At 44.5% G+C, this 25,713-nt stretch overlaps 1 protein-coding gene across 9 annotated transcripts in view; it reads left to right on the top strand.

Annotated features, from left to right (window-relative positions):
• Nucleotides 1–25,713, top strand: part of FAM168A (family with sequence similarity 168 member A) — a 346,961-nt gene that overhangs the window by 57,885 nt on the left and 263,363 nt on the right. For 2 of the 9 annotated variants that reach the window (XM_045021950.1, XM_045021980.1), the window contains exon 2: nt 20,413–20,507. The exons of the other annotated variants lie outside the window; for them this stretch is intronic. The gene's annotated coding sequence lies outside the window, so the exon portion shown is untranslated. The remainder of the gene's footprint in view (nt 1–20,412; nt 20,508–25,713) is intronic. 9 annotated transcript variants of the gene reach the window in all.

The raw sequence follows: 25,713 nt of genomic DNA, 5'->3' as shown, positions 1-25,713 counted from the left end.
ATGTCATCAATGTATTGGTGATCTTCTAGAAAACACCATCCTAGCCACCATGGATGTGGAGGCTTTCTACACAAACATCCCACATAGAGATGGAATACAAGCTGTCAGGAACAGTATCCCTGATGATGCCACAGCACAACTGGTTGCTGAGCTCTGTAACTTTATCCTCACACACAATTATTTCAAATTTGGTGACAAATATATACCTCCAGACCAGTGGCACAGCTATGGGCACCCGCATGGCACCACAATATGCCAACGTTTATATAGCTGACCTGGAACAACGCTTCCTAAAGCTCTCGTCCACTCACGCCCCTTCTCTGCCTACGCTACATTGATGATGACATCATCATCTGGACCCATGGGAAGGAGACTGTGGCATAGTCTCCCTTGAAGCATTCCAAGAAGAATTTAGCAATATGAATTATTCCCACGTGAAGGACAATCAGTGGATTTTTTTCCTGCTCCCATTAGGATCCTCTTCTGCCTCAGGCCCACATCCCATATCTTAGCTCCTAACACACAGCAAACCCTTCTGCTCTCCAGATCAGCCCTGGTTACAAGGCTGTCCATAGCAGAAAGTCCCTAATCACATAGACCTGCCTCTTCCTTGTGTTGGTGTGATTCTCCAGTCTTCCTCCTGTTTTTTATCTGCGAGTCCTCTTGTCTTTAGCAGCAAAGAGTCCTGTGGCACCTTATAGACTAACAGACGTATTGGAGCATGAGCTTTCGTGGGTGAATACCCACTTCGTCGGATGCATGACTCTTGTCTTTAGTTCTCCCTTGCCATCTTCTGAGAGTCATCCTCTATACTGCTGGAGCTCTGAACTCTGGCTGTGTCCACTGATTCTTCTCTTCTTGTAGGACTAGCTGCTCTTCTCTTCTTCCTTGCCCTCCCACCATCTGTTACTGCCTGCTGCACCCCTTCCTCATTTTCTAGTTCTATTTCTCCTCCACTGCTGGTCTTTTCCTCTGCTTTGTTCTCATAGTTGCATGCTTTCACTGGCCACTTTCCTCACCCAGCAGTCTCCCCTCAGAGTTCTCCAGTCCAGCTTACATCTGTCTTGACTTTTCCCTTCAGCCTCCTCTTGTCTTCCCTCCATCATCTGCTTGAATTCCCTTCAAAACTCAACCATTGTTTCTATCTGCATCTCCAAACCTCAGATCTTCTCCTCCATCAGCTCCATCAGGTGGTAGTTTATATAAAGGAAACGGTTTTCGGGTACCCGCTCCAGGATAATCTACATCCTGCAGCTTCCACATCCGGTCATCTTCATTATGTCACCCATTCCTTGGGTCACTACCACTGCTGTATCTGCCATAGCATTCCCACGTAAGCTCCTGTCAAGAAAACAAAACGAAAAACCACACACAAAACAAAAACACCACCACCCACCCCCAAACTCCTGTTTTCAACTCTGCTTGCTGGCTCCTGTGCCACTGCTCGGCTGCCTTTATAGGCCCCCTAATCAGGGAAGCCCTGCCCCCAAATGAGGGTTCTGCTGTGATCAAAGGCTCTGCTTCTCTCACAGCACGCTGCCTCCTACCAGCATCTGCAAACTGAAAAACAAAAATCAAACCAGCAAGCGAGCAAACTCTCATCAGACAAGAGGCATGATTTGTATGACTCCTTCCATTTTTCTCTTCTGTGGCTGACCAGTTTTCGTCTCTTTCTACTGGTATCTTTGCTCTTCCTTTGTCTAGCCATGTACCTCTCCTCTTCCCCATATCTTTTCCTGTATTATCCTCCTAGCTATCTGTGTTTCTGTGCTCTAACCTGGTGTTTCACAACCAGTGTGCCTTCAGGCTTCCTGCAGAGGACCTTGGGGTGCCAGAATTAAAAAGTCTGCAGGGGTTATAATTAACCAAAAGAAACCATCTTTGTAAGGACTGATGCTCTTACCCTTTGGTATGAGGGGAAGTTACAGAGCGGAGTGCATGTGGAATGACAGGGTGGTGAGTGACATAAGGGCCTTTTCATTCCTGGTAGTTTCAGGTTTTCATTGTTTTCTGAAATGCTGATTTTTACACAGCTATTTAGAAGATAATGACTTTCACAGGAGGGACTGACAAGTTTGCATGCCAGGCTTTTTTATTGTGATAGGCTTTTAATAGGTCAAGGAAATGCACACAGGAGGGCTCTTAAAGCAGGCTATGAAATCATTTTGCTTAGCTTTGTTTTATCACTTATTTTTAAATAAGGCTCCCACTTCTCCTTGGGCTGCAGCTTTTCAAAGCTACCCCAGCAGAAGCAAAACAATAATGGCAATGTTTCTGCCAGCGTCAGCTAATTTCATATATAGTGTTAAGTATACTTAATCCACAATTGCACAGAGGTGTTAGTTATGGCTATTTTTCCTCTTGGCGTGGTATCTAATAGTCAAACAGAACTCTTAGCCTCGAGGAAGCAGGAGAAACAATTTATAGAACTGGAATGTATGTTCTGTTTCATTACCTTAACTGTGTCCTCTCTCTTTTCTGGAAAACCCCTGATAAAGATCTCTCTCTCCACACAGTTAAACAAGATTTACTAGATTTGTTACAGATGTGTTCAGGAACCCTGAATAACTGTTTCCCTAAAAGGCAGTGTGCTCGCGCTCACTCACTCACACTCACACTCACACACACACACACACACACACACACACACACACACACACAATCTCTGTCCCCCAACATCGTTCTGGACAAAATACACCTCTACCCAGATATAACATGAATTCAGATACAACGTGGTAAAGCAGCGCTTGGGGGAAGTGGAGGGGGCTGCGCACTCCGGTGGATCAAAGCAAGTTCGATATAACACGGTTTCACCTATAACGCAGTAAGATTTTTTGGCTCCCGAAGACAGCGTTCTATCGGGGTAGAGGTGTAGCTGAAGTAGCTGTGATCATCCTACTCATATTTCCCCTTGCATTTCTAATTCTTAGAGTTCACTTTTAGACTAATCAGTCTATTTGCAGCTGAATTTCTCCAGCTAGATCACTCATTTCTAGTCCCATGTTCATGTATTGCTAATTAAATGTTCTGCTTGAGGTCTTTTGATCCAAGTTTGGTTTATGTAGTGCCTCTTGCTCCTTTAATCGCTCCATGCTTCTCTTCTGACGCCTCCCTTGGTTACCTCTACCCACTTTAGATTAAGCCTTTTTTTCATGCTGTCGCATATGTGCTTGGTGTATTCAATGTATGACAACTTTCCTTCCCTCCAGCAAATTAAAAAAAACAACTAATCTATTCCTTGAGGCAATAGGGGTCTAATGCTTCTATTTGTTTTGTGTTGTATGGTATTCTACCTGCTATGTCTTTAGATTGTAAGCAGCTTCAGGCAGAGACATGTTTACCATTTGTCACACTACATCTACTATACAGCACTGCGTACACTGAGGTTGTTTAATAAATATATCATAGACTTTTGGATGTGCCACTTTAGTTTCCTTAAAATGAAACAGCCTGTAAGAATTCCAAGATACCATGATTAAAATGATAGAATTGTTTTCCTATTTGTAAAATCAAACAACTGGTAAAAACCTGTCTGCACACTATTGTCTGGCTATATTCGTCTTTCATAATCCATAGAACTGGATCTCATTTTAGACTGCACCGTACATACGTTTTTGATAGGCATGCAGTACATTCCCAGTCCCAGTGTTACAACCTATTGGACACACAGACTGCACTTAAAAATCATCAGGTAGTTCTTTGTTATATATTTTTGCTGCAAAGCAAAATACAAATTGACTTTTCTTGAGGGAGGTGGAAAAACGGCTAAGGTCTGTTGGGGAAATAAAAGCTCAGTATAAGTCATGAATTGAAGTCTTCCAATAGCTTGTTGGCTTGACGCATAAGTCGGTGAACGTGTCTCAGCTGTGCAGACACTTTATGAGCTTACACTGTAGCAAACACACTTAAAACAAGCATGTAAAATGTGCTGTAGGGAACTATGTTGCACTGACAGAATGGTCAGTTAGATGACTTAATAGTTTTTTTCCCCCATCTCTATAATGAAATACATGATTTAATTAAATTATGCTAATAGAAGTTAATTATTTTTGTGTGGCATAAAAATCTGCCAAACTAAGGGTAAAACTTTTACTGGAATACATGAAGTGCAGTTATCTCATTATTACTCCCAAACATATACAATGGCATAGAGTTCTTCACAAATACCAAGCAATATAGCAATCATGGAACTGGAACTGCTTTAGTTTAGTTGGCATAAAAGAGTCTTGGTAGCAAGCAGTAGAAGGTTTTCCAGGTAAACCATATTCTCCATAGCCTTTTTTAGGTACTGAGAGTTCAGAGTAACAGTTTGGCTGTAAGTCTATCATTAAACAGATTTATCACACAGCAGTAGAAACCATTAGAATGTGGAGTTTCTCTTCCCCTGAGATGATTGTTGTGCATCCCAGCATGTGCAACAAAATGGGATAAGATAGAATACAGACTTCCTGTGTGATCTTGGGCAGTCATTAGTCTAGTCTCTTTATGCCTCAGTTCCTCATTTATCAAATGGGGATAATAGCACTTCCCTACCTCACAGGAACGTTGTGAAGGTAAATTCTTAGATTGTGAGGTGCTCAGGCACTGTGGTGATGGGGGCCACATAAGTACTTCAGACAGATACATAGCTATTAGAATCCCACTCTTCAGGCATGTTGTAGCGTTGATTTCAATTCTATTTAGATACCCCTCTTCAGTCAAACTCATGGGACTATTTGAAGAGATGTCTCTAGCCTGAGAGAAGTTGCGTTGGAGGTTCTTAGGCAGAAGACTTCACAGGCATCTAGTATAGGGTATTGCCTATGCCAATCTGATGCTTAAGAATATTTCTCTTGCCAAATTCAGTTTAAAAAAAATCTGTGATATGTCACTAAAAGTGTACACACTCTTCACACTAAATCAGACATGTTTCTCACCCTTATGAATTTACATCCTAAATTGAATGGAAACAATACAACAACTAAAGGAAGAGGTGTGAGTAGGAACACTGGAGATCAGATCTGGCTAAAGAAATGGATTTTCAGGAGACATTTGGAGGAGAGGGAGGATGCTATTTATTCAAGGAGAGAGATGCAATCCCAAGGGCAGGGGTCAGCATGAAAAAAAAGAGTGGGAGAAGCAGATAAAGGGAGCATGAAGAATAGAGGATTGGTCAGGGTGTGAGGAGGAGATGCAAACAGAGATGTACGCGGAGCAGAGCTGTTTAGAGCAATGTGTAGTCATTATGAATGCATAGAACCATATGTTGCAGTCAAATTTGACATGGAAATTGAAGGGCACTACTGATAGACTGGGGAAAAATGAAATGGCAAGCATTACTTAAAATAGCTAAACCCATTCAGTTAACATCTTGTGCAGGAAGAATCTAATGTGTGGGTGAAGTGCAGTGTTGTGTAAATAGCTAATGACTTTATAATTTCCTGTCTATTCACCGACTGACCTGCAGCAGATAAAACGGATGGAATGGAGGTTAGAGGGCCATTAAAAGGAGTCTTTGCAGGGGCTGGCCAATTGAGTAGAGTTAGTTATTTAAAAGCTAAATGTTGGCTGCTGTTAAGGTTGAAGAAGTCTGTCTATCTTCTCCACAGTAGCTTCAAGGAATTCTTGTCCAGCTGAAATATTCTGGATTGCAAGATAGTGATTTTGGGCTGCCGTGGTATGTCTGAAAAAAGAAGAGCATTTCTCTGAATTATGACTTTATTTTCCCACTGAGGTTCTAATGTAGGCTATTATCTGTGCGATTGGTCTGTGCCCCTCATGGCTAGAATAATCAAGTGAAATAAATTGGGTCCATTGGTGGCAGAAGTTATTAATGCCTTCCTAAGGGAAAGGCAGAATTTTGGCTTCACTTGTTTCGTTCCTTCAAACATGCAATTAGCAGGCCCTTAATCCAGAAATGTTGACAGTCCCACTAACTATTTTGCTGTCTCTAACCTACGCTTTTAGGACTAGGCCATTGAAAAAGTGGTGATGAGGTAACTCTGGCAGTATTTAGAGCCCTCAGATTGTTATGTGAGTGAAGGGAGAAGGTGTAGCAGTGTGTGCTGTGACTTTTTTAACCTCTTCAGGCTTGTTTTGGTTGGCTTATTTTGCCTAATCACCAGATCAAGGTTGCCAGTGCCAGTATGATCTAGCAGGAGGGCAGAAAAGCCCAACTTCATAACTGTTGCCTTCTTTTTTGGTCTGAAGTCAGATAGTGTAATTTTTCCAAGTACTGCTTTGTGTCACTTGGCTGGACGTGCTACAGGAAGGTTCAGTTCATAGTCAGCTGTCACATCAGATATAATTTGGTAACTATCTTTAAAAACAAAAAGCTAGGAACAAAGAATTCAGTACTTGCTGAGCCTGAAAGCCTTCCAAAGTGGTGAATATATTTTCTTGTTTTATTTCCCATATTCTCTTTTAGGAGACAACTTTCTGTTTGTTATCCATATGGTTTATCTCAAGCAATCCTAGCTAATGCCATATTATTATCCCAATAATCATGGACTTAAAAAGAAACTGTGAAATTGACAGTTTTAATGAAAAACACAATCTCACTGAAAAAAACACAAAAACTCAAACTTTCTCTTAGGGGTCTGGCTTCCTTTGCCAGAGGTGTGGGTGTGTCTTGAGCAATTGACTTCACTGTGATAGGCATGAGAGGTGAGAGACAGGTGGTGCCTTTTTGAGAAGTAGCTGGCCTCCTTCTGAGCTCTTAAGTTGGAAGCCTACAGATACCACTGAGAGAAGGAGGAGAGAACGGAAATGAAAACATAAGAAAGGAAAAATACCTCTTGTAGGGAGGGTATTGTAGATCCTCTTTCTAATTTCTCTCTTAATGGCTTAGCCCACTGCAGGCAGGTGAAACAATAAGGCTGCCCTGTAGGTTGGACTGTTAGTAAGTATTAAAATCAGCAAAGGAAGTTGAAAGAACACAAGCACTTAGGAAAAAGAGGACTCTTGCCCCTCCCCCCAACACACCTCAGAGAGAAAATGATAATACTATTTTATTGACAAGTATTGTTGGGTTTTTTTTAAACAAATTATCCATCTTATTTGTGGGAACTTGAATTTAAAACTCCAGCCAGTTAAAAGGGAGTGGCAAATATTTTGTTCAGGTGTGTACTGAAACATTTCTAGCACACTATAAAGCATTTTTTGGCTGGTAATTAAAATACCATGTTAAAATTTTAATGGCATGAAATTGGCTATTTGACTCCATTAAAAATGTTGCTGTTTCCTATAACATTCATGATTTTCCAAAGTTGTCCCCTTCAAATTACTTTATCAGTCACTTCTAGCAAAACATAAGCAAATGTGGCTTTGGCTTGTGGTTGTCACTTCGGGTGTCTGGAGAACTCCTGTGAGGTTTCCCCTGCTATTTCTAATACAATGCAAATCAAATCAAGATAGCAATTATCCCAGACTTTTATCCAAGAGCGTATTAAATGAAATCTCACTTTAATATAAAATTAAATATTTTCCCTAAGTAATAGCATCAAGACAACTAATATCTATGTGCAGCAATTTTTAAAGCATACAATACACATTTATGTAGAATGATTATCAAGAGCACAAATGAAAATCTAGCAGATGCAGCAAGAATGTGATTGCTTTAAACCATATTAAGGATATGAAATGCTTGCCAGTCTTAACACCCTAAAATAAATTATTTTCCAGAGGTTTTAGAATCGTAAAAACATCCAAACGAGTTGCATTGTACACCTATGTGATGATCTCTGTCTAGTTGCATCTGTTCCCTTTCCTTCCTGTTTCTTTGCTCAGGTCTTGTCTACACTACAGAGTTTTGTCAGCAACAGGCAGCTTTTGGTGACAAGACAGTGGAGGTGTACACATTGCAATGCGACTTTTGTCGACAAAACTCTGTAGTGTAGAAAAGGCCTTACTCTCACCTGTGCTTATTAGGAGACTTCTGTCCCCTGCCCAAGTCTTATTTGAGATGTGGCTTCTGCAGCTTAGTCCTGTCTTTGTCAAGTGGCAGTGGTTTCTAGTACCACCATCCTTTGTTTCTGGCTGCTATCAGAATGGCTTCCTAGGCCTCCCCCTTGGGCCATGCAAGTTTTGCACTGCCCACACCGGCACTGTGTCAGCGGGAGGGTGCTTCCACTTCTCACTGAGGTGGAATTATGCTGATGGGAGAGTACTGTAATGTAGACTTACCCTTTATCTGTGTATATTATACTGGCAGAGCACTCCTGTGGCTTGTCTGTACAAGATGTTCTTGTGTGGCAAGCCAGGGTCTGAATTTACAGTACACCAGCTTGTTGTGGAGTAACATCCCATGTGGATGCTGCTACAGAACACCCAAAAGTGCCAGAATGCCTTTTCGCTGCTACTATTTGTAAAGTGTAGTAAGTCAAACTACATTCTGGGACTTAGTGTGCCGTAGCAATGTCCACATGGGACATTACAGTATGGCAACCCCGTAGTGCTGGCAATTCTGAACACAGGTTACATCAGCAAAATTGAGTTATTGCTGGAATAGCAAATTCCAGCCACCTACATTCCCCCAAACAAAATAAGCTATAGCAGCAAAAGTGCAGTTTTGATGGTATATACTGTTTCCACGCTAGGGGCTTTTGCTGGTGTTGGTCACAGATTGTACCCCTTATTGAGATAGCTGTAAATCTCGCCCTATTCACCTCTTTTCCTTACTGCTCTGTTATTTATTTATATTAGCCAGATTGATAATTCCGGGAAGCCTTAATTTATGTGTTCTTTCCCTTTTTCTCTAAAATTGAAAATCATTATTATTAGTAGTAATAAATATATTGTGGTAGTGCCCAAATGCCCCAGTCAGGACTTGGGCCCCATTGTGAAGGGCTCCGTACAAAGAGAATACTAACCCTGATTTTGATGGGCTTACTGTCTAAAGATTCAAACAGAAAAAGAGTGAGCATGTGGGCAGAACATACAAGCAAATGAGTATGGTGAAGAATTTGTTAGTTACCTTTACTGCAGAGTTTTAAAAATAGGCTGAGAACTAGATAAGAGCAGGTATTAGAGTTACGACAAAGGAAGGACCCCAAAAAACAGGGCTGCAGGAGGAGGTTACAGTAGCTGTGTGCCCCTGACCTTCTGCCTTGACCTCCTAAGAAGCAGCCAGGAAGCTAGGAGATGAGTAGAACAGTGAATCTTCTAATAATCTATAGGTCGTAGACACTAATGCAGGGGTCGGCAACCTTTCAGAAGTGCTGTGCCGAGTCTTTATTTATTCACCCTAATTTAAGGTTTCACGTGCCAGTAATACATTTTAACGTTTTTAGAAGATCTCTTTCTATAAGTCTATAATATATAACTAAACTATTGTTGTATGTAAAGTAAATAAAGTTTTTAAAATGTTTAAGAAGCTTCATTTAAAATTAAATTAAAATGCAGAGCCCCCCAGACCGGTGGCCAGGACCCAGGCAGTGAGAGTGCCACTGAAAATTAGCTTGCATGCCGCCTTTGGCACACGTGCCATAGGTTGCTTACCCCTGCACTAATGTCATATCAATAACAACAGTTGGCGGAAACTCTTCAGGCCCTATCAAAGGGGGTTTGTTTCCATGGAAGGGATAACTGCCAAGCAGAACCAATGATAGGCATTCCTCCCATCCAGTTGGTAAATTGAGGCAGGTGGGAAAAGTTTGAAAATCCTCTTGCCATCCCCTGTAAGTATATGGAACCCAGCTATATGGTTAGTAGAAGCGAGGAGGAGCTTTAGTGAGAGATTCATTAAGCAAGGCTGCTGACTTTGTAAGGCACAAAAGAATAAAGATACAAGAAATGTTTTCAAACTCAGAGTTAAGTAAGTTTTGCTCTTGGGCTTTATTTGTTGAATTAAGTAGCAGTTGCAGAGAAACGTCCTTTGTGGACATAGAACCAGAAAGACAGCTGAATGGAAAGGGGTCACTTGGCACCATAATTAATGCAACTCTTTTGGAAAGCTGAATCTTCACCCAGTGCTTCCAGTGCTTTTCAACCAACTAGTCTTGTAGCGGATGGAGAAAGAACTGCATGCTGGATGTTCTGTTCTTTCCCTTCCTTGCACCCAAACTTTTTTCTGCTATGCCTCTTCTCCACCACCCCCCAAAAATAATTATATAGTTGTCTAATTGTCTCTGAAGTTCAAGGAACTGAAACTGCAGCATAAGTCATCTTGATAAATGACTGTATGTATTCATGCAATGAAATTAAAACAAGCCTGTTATTTTTTATAGTTCTTGAAGTGGTAAGACTACTCTGAGTACAAGATGTGCTTGAAGAGGGAGTAATGCTGTGATACTGCAAAGCATGATGTGATGCAATTTACCATGTCCATTGTTTCTGATGGAAGTCACTTATAACTTTATATGTCTCCCGAAGATTATCATTATATCATATAATCATAGACTCTCAGGGTTGGAAGGGACCTCAGGAGGTCATCTAGTCCAACCCCCTGCTCAAAGCAGGACCAGTCCCCAACTAAATCATCCCAGCCAGGGCTTTGTCAAGCCTGACCTTAAAAACCTCTAAGGAAGGAGATTCCACCACCTCCCTAGGTAACCCATTCCAGTGCTTCACCACTCTCCTAGTGAAAAAGTTTTTCCTAATATCGAACCTAAACCTCCTCCTCTGCAACTTGAGACCATTACTACTTGTTCTGTCATCAGGTACCACTGAGAACAGTCTAGATCCATTCTCTTTGGAACCCTCTTTCAGGTAGTTGAAAGCAGCAATCAAATCCCCCCTCATTCTTCTCTTCTGCAGACTAAACAATCCCAGTTCCCTCAGCCTCTCCTCATAAGTCATATGCTCCAGACCCCTAATCATTTTGTTTGCTTGTATTAGAGGGTTCCTAATGACTTTGAAGTAGAGGACTCTGAGCTGCAAATGTAATACAGGGAACAGGTATGCTTATTATAAAGCAAAATACAGTAGTTCCTAGTTTTATCTGCCTTCCCTGTGCACTTTCAGTAGGCTGACCTGTTACAGAACTGTTTGTGTGATGCACTCTCTCAACATAGCAATGTTAAGACTGTTAGAATATTTGAGTTACAGTAACACCATGTGTATGTTATGGGGACTGTAGCGGCCTAGCTGTGGCACTGTAGCAATGCCGGCATAACCTTAGTGTGTAGACACAGCCTGCATGGACAGAAGGAGTTTTTCCATCATTGTAGGAACACCGCTTCCCTGAGTGGATGGTAGCTAGAGGTTAGCTCGGGGCATAACACTGGAGGTTAGGTCAGCAGGGCTGTGGTGCTCAGTGGTGTGGATTTTTCACATTGCTGAGTGCTCTACTGTAGTATGTGAACCTAAATTTTAAGTGTAGACCAGCCTAAAAGTGCTGGTGTTTGACTTTCTTCCAAAGGTGTAGGACAAATGGTGTGTGTATATCGTTTGTGAGAGGTGACTCCAGGCACTTTACTAAAAGCTAAGATTTATATCTTCATTCTGATCTTCCCGTTTGTTTCATATTTAACTCCCTTTCTTCTTGCTGCTATTGAAGCACCTTCTGTCTGGGAGGCTGAATGAGTCCTCAGTAAGGCTACATTTTAGTCATGGATATTTTTAGTAAAAGTCATGGACAGGTCACAGCCTGTAAACAAAAATTCACGGCCCGTGACCTGTCCATGACTTTTAGTAAAAATACCCACCGTAACTAAAGCTTGGGCAGGGGACTGCAGGTGCTCGGGGGTAGTCAGGGGGCGCCGTGGGTGCTGGGGGTGGTGACACGGGATCCTTGCTGGTGCTGGGGGAGGAGGGGCTGGGCTGCGGTGCACGGCCTGGGACCCCTGCTGGTACTGGGGGGGGGGAGGGCTGGCGGGGCTAGCAGGGACTTCCTATCCGGCTCCACATCACTACAGCTCCTAGGCAGCAGAGGCAGGGGTCAGGGCAGGAGCTCCTCCGCTGCTCCTGCCACAGGTGCCATCTGCCGCAGCTCCCATTGGCCAGGAACCACAGCCAATGGGAGGTGAAGGGGCAGGGCCTGTGGGTGCTGGCAGCGCATGGTGCGGAGCCCCCCCCCACTGCCTAGGAGCTGCAGGGGTGCCCCCTGCCCCAGGTAAGCACCCCCCACATACTCCCAACCCCCTGCCCCAGTCCTGAGCCCCCTCCCACACTCCCAAACTACTGCTGGCCCAGAGGTGACCTCTGTGACAGACTAGCGGCCTTAGTCAGCAATGCTGTAGTTAAAGTTGAGATGGCCTTGCTGCTCTAAAGCAGTTCTCAGAAATTTTACTTTAGCTACGTTCCATCATGCCTTGTTTTATCCTAAAGGTGACTTTTTTTTTTAAGATAAAGTTCTTCTTCGAGTGCTTGCTCATATCGATTCCAGTTAGGTGTGCGCATGCCACGTGCACGATCGTCAGATAATTTTTACCCTAGCAACACCTGGTGGGTTGGCTGTGGAGCCCCCTGGAGTGGTGCCTTAATGGCACTGGACATATACTCCAGCCGACCCAGCGCCTCCTCAGTTCCTTCTTACCACCTGTGACGGTCGTTGGAACTGTGGAGCACGGCATAGCTGTCCTCCACTCTCCCTAGCTTTTGCTTCCCGGTTTTAGATAGTTTTAGATAGTTGTTCCAGTTGTTATAGTTTTATAGTTAGTATAGTGCAGTAGTTGTTTTAGTTATAGTGTTAGGTTTGTGATTAAACTTAGCGGGTTGGAAGGGGTCCTCCCCTTTCCCCCCTGTCTGCTGTGCTCATGCCCAAGGCTCTGGGTTTTAAACCGTATTCAGCCTGTTCAAAGCCTATGTCAATGGGAGACCCCCACAACTCGTTTGAAGTGTCTCGTGGAATCACACCAGGCTGACAAGTGTAGGATCTATAAGGCATTCAGACCTTGAACCAAAAAGGACCGGGACTTTAGGCTCAAGCATCTCCTTATGGAGGCGGCTCTTAGCCCGGATCCCACATCAGCACACCAAGTTCCGGCACCGAGCGCATCGGTGCGCAGTGCCCCGGCAGCGGCTTCAGGTACTGCACCGCGGGGAGACTCGGATAGAGGCCCGCGGCACTGGACCTCTCCAGCACCGCGTCCAGTACAAGTGACTCGGCGCCGTTCCCTATCACCAGGCCCGAAGAGACAGCGTAAGCCGGAGGTGACTACCTCTCAGTAACAGGCACTGGTATCGCCTTTGCCAATCTCGGAGTCGCATCTGGCACCAGAGCGACCGAGAGTATAAGCACCGGTCCGTACTCGTGGCACCGGTCCGTCTCACGGCATGGCTCTGGGCCGCGGTACTGTTAGGACTCACAACGTCGCTCCTGGCACCGGTCAGAGCGCTGATCTCCTTCCTGGAGCCGATCCCAGCACCGCTCCCACAGGCGGTTGTCATCGTAATCCAGATCTGGATCCCGGTACCGGTACGGTCATGAATGCCAATCTCGATCCCAGTACTGCTCCCCAGCGCCTCGCCAGCACTGCTCTCCAGCGACCCGGTACCGTTCAGCACCGCGACCCACAGAGTTGACACAGACATGCTCTGCACCACCTTGGCCCTCGCGTTCCTCCTCACGGTCATCACAGTCCGAGGGCGCCTCGCAATCAACCTACTCCACTCCAAGCCAGGGCGAGGGTAATATGGGTCAATGGCAAGATGAAGGCCAAGACCCTAATCAGGAGCCTGCACACAATGGTCCTTCTAGACCCCGTGGGCTTATCATCAAGCCCAAGGGGTTCCATCAGGGGCCTCCCGTTCAGCCCATTCAGAACCCTGGGTACCGGAAGCCAGAATAAGTTGTCCTCCTCCGGGGGGTATGGAAGCGTCTGCACCTACCCCAGCGCAGGCCCCAGACCCCAGTGTAGAGGATCCTGGACAACAGGACCCCTCACAATACGATCTGCCACAGGATCCCCTGGCCCCTGTGACATCTTCCTCATCTTCTCCAGATGAGGCAGTGGCGGGGACAACAACCTCGAGTCCTCCCCCGATAGACCTTTGTGTCCACCAAGACCTTTTACGTAGGGTGGCACATAATATGGACCTAAAAGCGGAGGAGGTAGTGGAGCTGGAGGACCCAGTGGTGGACATCCTTTCAGTGGAAGCCCCGTCCCGAGTAGCATTGCCCAACGTCCGCACCATCCAGACCAACGCCAAGACAATCTGGCAGACTCCTGCCTCTATCCCACTGACGGCCAGAGGAGTGGAGGGGAAATACTTTGTCCCCTCCAAGGAGTATGAGTATCTTTACACTCATCCTCAGTCGTGTTCACTGGTAACCTCAGTGAACGCAAGGGAACGGCATGGTCAACAAGCTCCAGCGCCCAAATCAAAAGATGCCAGGCGTCTCAATTTGTTTGGGCACAAGATTTACTCAGCGGGGGGCCTTCAGCTCAGCATCACAAACCAACAAGCGCTCCTGAGTTATGACCATAACTCGTGGAACTCCCTGGGGAAATTTAAGGAGTTAATTCTGCAGGAGTCCAGGGATGAGTTTGGGGCCTTAGTGGAAGAGGGGAAAAAAGGTGGCTAGGACTTCTTACAGGCCTCTTTAGATGTGGCAGACTCTGCGGCTAGGACCCTGGCATCGGGCATAGCCATGCGATGCATCTCCTGGCTGCAGGTATCTGGCTTACCGCCAGAGCTACAACAAACCCTGCAGGACCTGCCTTTTGATGGGCAGGGCCTGTTTTCAGATAAAACGGACTCTAGACTACAGAGCCTGAAAGATTCCAGGGCTATCATGCGCTCCCTGGTAATGCACACCCCAGTTACCCAGCGCAAGCCCTTTAGGCCACAGCCTCAACGGTTCTCCCCCCGCCCTCGTCCAAGGTAGGACTTCTATAGAAGATGCGGATGAGGTGGTAGAAAGAGATCCACCGGCCACGAAACCTGGTCAGAACCAAGGCCCCCCAAACCATCAGCGGGACCCAGGCAAAACTTTTGAAGGTGCACCCGAGGATGGCATACCAGCCACCATCCAGGATCCTTCCCCCCACCCCATTTTGAGATCGTCTCTCCCATTTCCGCCAGGCATGGTCCCGTAGAACTTCAGACCAATACTGGGTTCTTCGCACGGTGGAAAGGGGATATTATCTCCAGTTTTCTTTCTCCCCTCCCTTCCATCCTCCCTCCCCGTCCCTCTTCAGGGACCCCTCTCATGAGCAACTCCTTATACAGGAGGTCCAAACGCTCCTGTCCATGGGAGCGATTGAGGAGGTTCCAAGGGAGCTAAGGGGAGGGGCTTTTACTCCCACTACTTCCTAATCCACAAGGCAAAGGGTGGGCTTCGACCCATCCTCGATCTGCTTGGACTCAACAAATTCATGGTAAAGTTGAAGTTCTGCATAGTTTCACTAGGGACCCATTATTCCTTCCCTGGATCCTGGAGAGTGGTATGCTGCCCTTGACATGAAGGATGCGTACTTCCACATAGCGATTTACCCAGCGCACAGATGCTTCCTTCGCTTTGTGGTCAATCACGAACACTGCCAATTTGCTGTCCTTCCCCTCGGCCTGTCCACGGCTCCCAGAGTATTCACCAAATTTATGGCTGTCGTGGAGGCCTACCTTCATCGACAATGGAGCCAAGTGTTTTCGTATCTAGACGACTGGCTCATTTGGGGGCACACCAGGGACCAAGTACAATCCCATGTTCGACTCACCCTAAGCACGTTCCGCCAGCTGGGCCTCCTGCTCAACAACGAAAAGTCGACTCTGGAACCAACCCAACGAATAGAGTTTATCAGAGCAGTCTTAGACTCCAGACTCACCCGAGCCCTCCTACTGGACGCATGCTTTCAGTCAATGGCGAACATCATCCGCAGCCTTCAAAACTTCCCGATTTCCACGGTAAAGATGTGCTTCAGCCTTCTGGGGCACATGGCTTTGTGCACTTACGTAACCAGGCATGCCAAACTTCGGCTTCGCCCGCTTCTGGCCTGGTTATCAACAGTATATTGACCAGGTCGAGAGAGCCTGAGCATGGTGGTCACTGTCCCGGAATAGGTTTTGACCTCCCTCCATTGGTGATTGGACCCCATGTTGGTGTGCGAAGGGGTACCATTTCACACCCCGCAACCTTCTTTGTACCTACTCACAGATGCATCATCTCTGGGATGGGGCGCCCACCTTGGCAAACTCCAAACACAGGGCCTTTAGAGCATGTCCGAACTAACTGCATATCAATGTTCGAGAACTGATGGCAGTACGCCTAGCATGTCAGGCATTTTGTGGGAACCTACGTGGTCATTGTGTGGCAGTACTCACAGACAACACCACGGCCATGTTCTACATCAACAAGCAAGGGGGAGCCCAGTCGTCCCCCCTATGCCAGGAGGCCGTTTGCCTGTGAGAGTTCTGAATAGTCCACTTGATACATCTGGTGGCATCGTTTCTCCCGGGGGTCCAGAACACGCTGGCAGACCGCCTCAGTATGTCCTTCCAGCCTCACGAGTGGTCGATTTGCCCAGACGTCATCCACTCCATCTTCCTGAGGTGGGGGTTTCCCCAAGTCGACCTATTTGCCTCGTGCAACAATTGGAAGTGCCAAGTGTTCTGTTCTCTCTGGGAACATTCTCCAGATTCCCTAACAGACGCTTTCCTACTTCCGTGGAAAGACCACCTGTTCTATGCTTTCCCTCCATTCCCACTAGTCCACAGGGTCCTGCTCAAGTTACGCACAGACAGGACACGTATGATTCTGGTCACACCAGCATGGCCCAGGTAGCACTGGTATACCATGCTCCTGGAGTTGTCGGTAGAGCCTCCGATCGCACTCCCGCTGTGGCCAAACCTGATCTCACAAGACTACGGGCTCCTTTGTCATCCTGACCTGCAATCGCTTCACCTTAGAACGGGGATGCTACATGGCTAACTCGGTCGGAATTACTCTGCTCACAATCAGTGCAGCAGGTTCTCTTAGGTAGCAGGAAGCCCTCCACTCAAGCCATGTACCTAGCCAAATGGAAGCGATTCTCCTGTTGGTGCGAGCAGTGCGCCATGCCCCCCTTGCAGGTGTCGATACTGCTTATACTAGACTATCTCCTTTCCCTAAAGCAGGAGAACATGCTTCCTCTGTCTTCTCCAATCCGATGGTCGTTAGATTTCTGAAGGGTTTAGATCGCTTCTATCCTCGAGTATGACAACCGGTTCCAGCATGGGACCTTAACTTGGTCCTTTCCAGACTCACTGGACCCCCGTTCTTGCTGATGGCCACCTGCTCACTTCTTAACTATCTTGGAAGACAGCCTTCCTTGTAGCCATCACTTCAGTGAGATGCATGTCTGAGATCAGAGCCCTCACGTCCGAGGCACCGTATACAGTTTCCCACAAAGACAAGGTGCAACTTTGCCCTCACCCTGCCTTTCTCCCCAAGGTGGTATCAGCTTTTCATGTGAACCAGGACATTTTCCTCCCGGTCTTTTATCCAAAGCCGCACACTACATGGCAGGATCAACGTATGCACTCCCTTGACATTCATAGGGCTATAGCCTTCTATATCGAGCATACTAAGCTGTTCAGGAAAATGACCCAACTCTTCGTTGCAGTGGCCAACCGGATGAAAGACCTACTGGTCTCCTCGCAACGCATCTCCTCATGGATCACAGCCTGTGTCCGTGCTTGCTATGACTTGGCCGGTGTCCTGACTCCGCGCCTCACTGCCCATTCCACGAGGGCTCAAGTCTCATTGGCCGCTTTCCTGGCCCGTGTCCCAATACAGGAGATCTGTAAAGCTGCCGTTTGGTCATCGGTACATACTTTTGCAGCTTACTACGTGTTAGTTCAGCAGTCTAGAGACGATGCCGCATTTGGTTCAGGGGTTCTGCACTCAGCGATGTCTGACTCCGACCCCACCGCCTAGGTAAGGCTTGCTAGTCACCTAATTGCAATTAATATGAGCAAGCACTCGAAGAAAAGATGGTTACTCACCTTCGTAACTGTTGTTCTTCGAGATGTGTTGCTCGTATCCATTCCAAACCCACCCTCCTTTCCCTCTGTCGGAGTAGCCGGCAAGAAGGAACTGAGGGGTGCTGGGTCAGCTGGGGTATATATCCAGCGCCATTTAAGGCGCTACTCCAGGGTGCTCCACAGCCGACCCACCAGGTGTTGCTGGGATAAAAATTCTCCGACGATCGAGCACGCGGCGCGCGCACACCTAATTGGAATGGATATGAGCAACACATTTCAAAGAACAACAGTTACAAAGGTGAGTAACCGTCTTTTGTCTCAGTGGTTAGACTTACTGAGAAATATTTAATATGGATCTTTTGGTGCCTGGATAATTAAAAAACAACTTGATTTTAAGATTTCAAATTTACCATGCACGCAGTCCTCAGTAAGGTAGGTGGGTGAGGTTAGGTAGGTGAACTGCAGAGTGTAAAAAAAAAAAAAATCGTTGACTCTTCTTTGATGCATAAAGAACTCCATTTTTAATAAGCTTTCTTTCCTTCCTTTAGTTACTATTTTTAGAAATTCCAATTCTTTGCTTCCATGATTGTCTCTGTAGAACTCAGATTATGATATCACCAGAGACTGAACCGTGATCAGTACAGTGAGGAGAGGATGTTAGGTTTAGAACATTTGTTTTGTTAAAACACGTTGAAGTATGAATTCCTGACAAGCAGCTGGAAGAAAATCTTTCTATGAAAGATGCAACCTATTCTCCACCCCCCCCACCCCCCCCCAATTTGAGGGCTGGGAAAGCTGTAGCTCGGGTTTCAGCCTGTTGCGGTATTGCTGTCTTGTTCTAGTTCTCTTGACTTCCATATGGTTCTCTGGCAGGCTGGATAAAAATATATTTTTAAATTGATTTTTATTTACATATTTTCCTTCTAAAAATATACCTATTTAAAAATTAAATTTGAAATTATGACAACCTGTGTTAAGATCTAAATGTACCATCGCTTGTTAAGATAATTTAATTTAAATATTGAAACAGTATATTTGCTGCCAAAGTTTTAAAGAAAGTCAAACCATTTGACTGATGGAAGTCACTGGCTAAGCCTGGAACCAGAGTTTGTTGAAGTGCTAAACGAGCTTTGGCAGCAGTAGCCTCTTCTGCAAATGCAGAGACACTATTTTCTTTGTTTCAGTTTATTCAGCTAGTCAGTTCAATTATTAATTCATTCAAAGTTGAGAAACCAATTGCAGGAAAGCTTGTTTTCCTTGTCCAATCTATGAATAAAAATGAGGCCTGAGTGGATGAGATCTACTAGTTCTAAAACCTTGAAAGGACGTGGTGGCCAGAAACAATAAGATCAGTTCATGAACTACAGTTAATACTTTTCTTTAATAAATTGATTATTTTAAGTGCAAAACATGTTTGATACATTTACTTTATTTTCTGGCGTATCCAGCACATTTAATTAATTATAAAAAACAAATTTAAAATGCTGGTTTTGTGAATTTACAATTGAATTCTAGTTTCCATCCAAATGTAAATTGATACAAACCATGAGTAAAAAAAATTAATCACCTGATAAATAAGAAATGCATCATTTACCATTTTCTGAGATAATATATCTAAAAGTTAAGATTCTGATTAAATATATGTTAGGCTATAGAACTGCTTAAATAAATGTGTATAGATGCTATGTATCCTTCTGGTTATCAAAAAGAAGCACCAAATTTAGTGTGCAGGATATACGTAGTTGTAACATGTTTTAATGGTTACCAACCAGTGAAAATCAGCATTTATTTAGGGGAAGAACTTAAAAAGTACAAATGAAAAACACATTCAAATAGATTATTTAAATCAAGGTTTCCTGCTTGCTGATTAAAATTGTGATTGTACTTGGTGATTTAAAAGATCAATTTAAATTTGCTGCCCTCCTTCTGCAGCAAAATATAGAGAAGTTACAGATTTTTAAGGCCATAAAGGACTAGTTTATAATTTAGTCTGATCTCTTTGAATAGCATAGGCCATACTGAATGAAACTGTAATTCCTGCATCAAGCCCATAATTTCTTGGTGAGCTAGAGCATATCATTTCCAAAAGTCATACAAACTTGATATAAAGACTTCAAATGATGGAGAATCCACTACACCCCTTGATATCAAGACTTCGATATATCTAAGGTGAAAAACAAGCAGCAAAAACAACCAACCTCCTCATTTTTCAAGGGGGACATACCTTGAGGTCATCTTGATACATAATAAAAGTTCCTTAAAGAATTGCATACTACCCATGCATAATGTCTGTTTGCCTAATAATAGGTGCAAAAAAAATCTCTGTAACCATTTAAACCTTGGCATCTCACTCCCAGCCTGGTTGTTGGCTATGGTAGTAGTCCCATCTGGTATATCTCCCTACTCCTCCTTCCTTACAGGCTGTACTTTTTAAACTTCCGTGTTTCTCCGTTTGTTGGGGTGCAGATGGAGAGCACTTCTGTGCTTGTTTCCCCACCCTTTTGCTGCAAACATTGATGCTGTCTGTTTGATAGGAGCGCTCTTCAGCTGTGAAATCTTATAATTCTCTTTTTTGTTTTGCTGTTTTAGAATTGTAGAATGCTGTGAAGACTCTAAGTGCCCTGCAGCATTAGGCAGATTACTATCTGGATTGTCTTCAGCACAACGAAATTCATATACAAGAGGTATCAGACCAATGGCTTACCCTCACCCTCAGATTGCACCATTGTAGACTAGACTCTTATATTAGATCCTTCTTCCTGTTTCCATTATAGTGTTGCCAAATTGGTAATATTTTAAAACCAGACACTCCAGGAGGAGTGCTGGAACCTCCCCTGCTCCGCCTCTTCCCCCGAGGCCTTGCCCCTGCCTCACCTCTTCCCCTGGGGCTCCGCCCCATCCACGCCTCTTCCCTCCTTCCTCTGTCACTCGCTGCATATCCCCTCCCAACCTCCCCCCCCCCCGGCTCAGGAGGGACTTGCCTGCTTTGCCAAGGCTGGGAGCTGCAGCTGCCCAACGCAAGTAGGAGGTGGCCTCAGCTGAGTAGGAGTTGGTGCAGGTGATGACCCAGCTTCTCCCCTGCCCACAGTAACTGGTCTCCTGGTGTCCGGTCTCCTTTTCGACTGGACTTTCCCCTTTCGGACTTTTGAAAACCAGGCACCTGGCCACCCTGTCCTTCCCCAACCTGAAAGATTAAAGGGATAGGCACTTAATAAATTTGTCCAGGAGCAGACTTTTTAAATTGCTAGTGTTTACTGCTCACCTGAACCTTATTTGTATTATATAGAACTGTATTACATTTAATATTGAACAGTTAGTCACAGAGTCAAGAAATGCGAAAGGAAAGAGTCCAATAGCAGTGTTGTTTAACTCAGTTCCATCCTTTATGGTGTGCATTTTATGACAAAAAATGGTGTAATAGATTAAACTGTAATTTATTTCCAATTTGCTGATTTAAAGTAGAGCATGCTATGTATGTGTAACACAGTCGAGGTTAGCACTGCTATTAGAACCTTAAAGTTTGCATTTCCTCATTTTATGGTTTTAATTGGGAAGCCTTACTGTTGTACTAACAAAGAATTTAAATGTTGTTTCTGTTTTTTAAAAATAAAAATGGAAAAAAACCTACTTGCCCATGCTTACAAGTGGCAATGAGATGATCCCAGTAAGGCTTTGGGGTGAATGGTTTAGCAGCAGAGTTACTCCCCATTTATTTCTATCATGGTTTGCTGGCAAACAGTTTTCTGATGGCTTACATTGTAACAGCTTTTTCTTTTCAATAGAAAAAGACCAACTTATTTTTAAACAAAAGCTTTGCAAATAATGTAGAATGTAAACTGGTGCAGGGACTGTCCTTTTGCTATTTGTTTGTGTAGTGCTTGGCATGATGGGGAGACCTGACCTGCTTAAGGCCTCTAGATACCAATAGATTATGCAGTGGAACCAAATGTGCCATTACTTAGGAATAGGTGAAAATTACAGGCTTTATGGAGGGGGGAGAGAGAGAGGATTCTGCCTGCTTGCTTCTCCTGCATTTTTTGCAGCATTCTAAGTATTCTGACCTTTAACTTTAAAAAAAAAAAATTAGCTGCCAATATAGAGAGAGAACAGCAGAAACAGGTGTTCTGTTTCCCACTCAAACCAGCATTATTCATCTTGCCCTGGGTTTTGGCAATAGCAGCAAAGGTGGCTACTCTGTACTCTTGCACCCCATTCACTTCACTTTGCATATATATTAAGCACATTAAATTATTAAGCACAGACAATTTTTTTAAAAAAAGGGAAATTAAATGCAAAAAAAAAAGTGAACATGTAACCCACACACCTTCTGGGTGTGGTGTTCTGTCCCACCTAGTGGCACGGAGAGTGCTTAAAGAGAGAGGGATAAAATGAGTCTGCTCTACAGCCTTAGCTAAGAGCCAGTTGGCGCTTAGCTCATGCAGTAGAGCAGGGGTAGGCAACCTATGGCACGTGTGCTGAAGGCGGCATGTGAGCTGATTTTCAGTGGCACTCACACTGCCCGAGTCCCGGCCACCGGTCCGGGGGGCTCTGCATTTTAATTTAATTTTAAATGAAGCTTCTTAAACATTTTAAAAACCTTATTTACTTTACATACAACAATAGTTTAGTTGTATATAGAAAGAGACCTTCTAAAAAGGTTAAAATGTATTACTGGCACGCGAAACCTTAAATCAGAGTGAATAAATGAAGAGTCGGCACACCACTTCTGAAAGGTTGCCAACCCCTGCAGTAGAGGTTCATGCACAAAGCTTCAAAGGTCCCAGGTTCAATCCTGCCTCCTGATGACCAGGGTCAGTTGGTGTTAAAAATGCAATGTAAGTGTCACACAGTGATCATAAAATGTCAGGAAATGCAAAAGTAAATGGTGTTTCTAGAGCCAAATCATGTATATTTTATAGTATACGTGTAACAAAAAAAAGTGTAGTTATCTCCACATTTAACAAGAATCACATCACCTTATCAAGAAGCAAAAATCTTTCTTCCAGGCCCTTCTTCTCACACATCTCAACTACTACAATTCTTCTTCTCCAGCTTTGATAAATCCCATGTTGCCCCTCTTATATCCATTTTAAAATGTTATTGCAGAGATCATATTCCTGGCTCATTGCTTCAACAATAATCTCTTTGCATCCTCTGATGGTACCTACTTCTCTATTGCATCAAACACAGACTACTTGCCTTCACTCCCAAGGCTCTTTGCCGCCTATCCCTGTCATGCCTGTCATCGGTTGTATTGTATTAAGATGCCGACCTCCACCACTGTGCAGCCAGTGATTCAAGCCTTTTTTCCCCATTTGTCAGTTTTCAGACCAATCCCTTTTGTGCTTTCTTCTATCTTTTCTCATGCATGGGAGTGGCTCCCCATAAACATCTGCAAAGCCACCTCATTGTCCTCCTTCAAAGCTCTCCTTAAAATGATCCTCTGCCACGATATGTACAAAAAACTGAGAGAATTATTAGGCAGTGGGTATGCTCAGACCACTGCTTTTCTTACTGACCAACATTATCTCATTGTTACCTTGTGCTCTCATTTGTAATACCCAACTGTTGTGTCACACTGTGTATTTCCGTTGTAAATTTTTCAGGGCAGGGTCTATCTCTTTGTTATGTGTTTGTGCAGTGCTTTCCACAACGTGGCCTTGATTTGACGAGACTTTAGGTATTATCACAATACAAACAATAATAGCATGTATATGCAAAAGAGCAGAATTAACATTGCTATGGCCATCTTCATGTTTGCATTTCCAGTTTAACTATGCAACCTTAATGAAGATTTTAATTCTATTTTGAATATATGTTTTATGAAAAACTTTACAAAATGAAGTTGTAGTGAAATGTGCTTACTAAAATTATTTGTTCTTTGTGGTCTTGGCTTTGAGTCATCTCTGATCATTACCTCAGCCTTGTCCTGGCATAAACTTCTTTGGTAAATCAATTTTAATGAAGGATTTTAGTTCTTGGCCCACTAGAATTTGGAGTAAAGTATTGCTGGGAAATAAAGATACACTACCATTAGTTTACCATTCTGAAGTTTTCAGCCCAGTGCGTAAGAATGACTGTTGTTTTACTCCTGAGTAGACTGACTGGATAGCTGAGGATTACAACCTTGCATGAGTACCATTGCCTAGTGGGCTCTGTGTAGGTCATGTTACCGTAAGACATTGTTTTGTATTTCAAAGAATCTTGAAAAATTTCACGTGTTAACAAAGTGAAAGCACAGTTTAAAAATACCTTTTTTAAGCGGGTTATTAGAGTTTGGTTGTTGCACTAGATAGGGAAAGGAACATAACTTACTGACTGATGGTTTGAGCCTTTTCTTGGGCAGTACTTTCGACCTGAATGAGATTTGAAAGTTCCTTAAAATGTTGTTTCCAACCATTAGCTTCAGGGTTAATTGGGATTTTTTTGGATCAAGGCTACTAAGCAGGAAATAAACAAAATGGTTTTCTAATAATTGTTTTTATATCAATTGTCACAAAAAATCCATGTATATTTAAAAATCCATCTTGTCTTTGTCAGTGATTTAATAAACATTTCTAGTGATTTTTTACATGATATTATTCTTATGCAATGTGTGGGATGCAATTTGGCATATGGTTACAGGGCTTTGTTTAAACTCAAACGCTTTGGTCTGCACTTCAAAATGCACAGGAGATTTATGAGCTTAATTCTCATGAATAGTAACTGTGATTCTTCGAGTGCTTGTTCATATTATTTCCAATCAGGTGTGTGCATGCCGTGTGCACAGTCACCGGAAAGTTTTCCCTTAGCAGCACCTGTCGGGTCGGCTATGGATCCCCCTGGAGTGGCGCCTTCATGGCACTCAATATATGACCCAGCCGACCCAGTCCCTTCTCAGTTCCTTCTGACCGCCAGTGACGGTCGGTGGAATTGCGATCGCTTGCTTAGCAAGTTCTTCCCTTAGCGTTCTTTCATATAGTTAGCTTAGCCTAGTTTAGTTGTAGTTAGTCTTAATTGTTAGTATATATAGTGAGGTTTGGCAGCGGGGTTTCCCCAATCCTAAACCGCCGCTCCCTTGGGCTCTGGAGTATGCCGTATGCCATGAGCCCAAGGCTTAAAACCCTGTGGAACCTGCAGCAAGCCTATGCCAACGATCGACCCTCACGACTTGTGTCTGAGGGAGACGCACCAGACAGATAGGTACAAGGTCTGTACGGCTTTCCTCCCCAGAACTAAAAAGGAGCAAGATTTCTGATTGAAGCAGTTGCTCATGGAATCCGCCCTTTGTCCTCAGTCTGCTGCAGACCACCAGAACCCTGCACCAAGCGCATCCATACAGAGTGCCCTGACATTGGTACGTGACACAGTGCCGACGAAGAGACCCTCGGCACTAGCACCTCTCCAGTACTGCATGATGCACAGACAACTCAGCGCCGCTTGCATTCACCAGTGCCGTACAAGCGGCATAGAAAAGCTGACGGGGCACTCCCCAGCACAAAAAGCAGCGGGACCTGCAGGTTCTGTACCAGTGCATTCCATGAAGGAGCACTCGGCGTCCAAGCACCAAGAGTCAGCGCCGTCAACTTCAGTTCCCAGGGTGGGATGATCGAGTCCAGCGCACAGCGACTCCCAGGATGGGCAGTGCCAGCTGGAGGAGTTGGACTTACTTCCACCACGGACACTTTTGAAGCCACCAGAGACTAATAGCTATGACAGCTCCTTAGCCCCTGGTGGTCAGAGATAAGCTCCTGGCGCCACCGCAACTGGCGCCATCTAGGGGCAAGCCTCTCCTGACGGGCACCATTTGCCTCGGCACTGCTCCAGATCACCATTGACAAGGCACCGTTTTCTGGCAACGGACTCCGTGAGGGGTTCCCCGGCACCAGCAGAACGACACTCCCCTTCCCT

The sequence above is a fragment of the Mauremys mutica genome, chromosome 1 (assembly GCF_020497125.1).
Source record: "Mauremys mutica isolate MM-2020 ecotype Southern chromosome 1, ASM2049712v1, whole genome shotgun sequence".
Lineage (NCBI taxonomy): Eukaryota > Metazoa > Chordata > Testudines > Geoemydidae > Mauremys > Mauremys mutica.
This window is presented reverse-complemented; position numbering and strand designations above follow the sequence as displayed.